Below are 1,170 nucleotides of genomic sequence, written 5' to 3' on the forward strand. Positions count from 1 at the left end.
CCTACCAGCTGATGCAGTGCGGATCCACCATCTTGGACTCCTATCGGAGACCAGCAAACGGGGGTACGAGAAAGCAGCCTCACGGAGCGTCCAGCGGGAGACAAAACAACCGGCAATTTGTGGTGTGCGCTTTCCGACCCCCCAGCCTTCTTAGCCCCAGCTTATCCTCCTCTGCTTCCCGCGGCCACGGTCTCTTGACAGGGAAGCGCCGGCTACTTGGATTACATACACCTAAGCAGGTGGCTCTCTGGGTGCCATTTGTTGGCTGCTGATGTTGCTTTTTTCCGCTTCTTTTGATTTCTTCCTTGCTTCTCCCCACCTCCCCCTCCTTTGGCTCAAGTGCCTTGCTCCGTGCACCATCTTTGTTTCTTCCTGAGGGGCTGCAGAGCGCCGGCAATTTGTGATATACGCTCTCCCACTCTCTACTCTTCTTCACCCATACTCGGCCCCCTCCGCTTCCCGCGGACACAGTCTCTTGTCCAGAAACACCAGCCCGCACTAGCTGGTTCTCTTACCGCCATTTGTTGGCTGCTAGTGTTGCTTTTTCTTTTCTGCTTCTTTTGATTTCTCACTTGCCTCTCGCCACCTCCCCCTCCTTTCATTACAGTGCCTGGCTCCGTGCGCCATCTTTGCTTCTTCCTGAGGGGCTGCAGAGTGCAGGCAATTTGTGACATATGCTTTTCCATTCTCTACCCTTCTTCACCCACACTCTGCCTCCTCTGCTTCCTGTGGAGACAGTCTCTTGTCCAGAAACACCAGCCCGCACTAGCTGGCTCTTTGAGTGCCATTTGTTGGCTGCTGGTGTTGCCTTTTTTTTTTTTTTTTTTTCTGCTTCTTTTGATTTCTTGCTTGCCTCTCACCACCTCCCCCAGCTTTCGCTCGAGTGCCTGGCTCTGTGCACCATATTTGCTTCTTCCTGAGGGGCTGTGGAGCTCCATTTGAGTGTGGAGCTGCTGCCCGGTCTGGGCTACTGCACTGGTGGGATCCCGGGGCTTTTGTTCATTTGTTCATTTTGAATTGTTTGTTTTCTTTTCATTTTCTTGAGTTGAGAGCCCTTTCTGGCCAGGCAGAGCTGCGTGGCAAGAAACTCCCCTTCAGCTTCCACAGACGTGCAGAGGGAACCACGAGAGCTTTTTTTTTTTTTTGGTTTTTTTTTTTTTTTTTTTTTTT

This window comes from Trichechus manatus, unplaced genomic scaffold (genome assembly GCF_000243295.1).
Source record: "Trichechus manatus latirostris isolate Lorelei unplaced genomic scaffold, TriManLat1.0 scaffold00001, whole genome shotgun sequence".
In the NCBI taxonomy this organism is placed as follows: domain Eukaryota; kingdom Metazoa; phylum Chordata; class Mammalia; order Sirenia; family Trichechidae; genus Trichechus; species Trichechus manatus.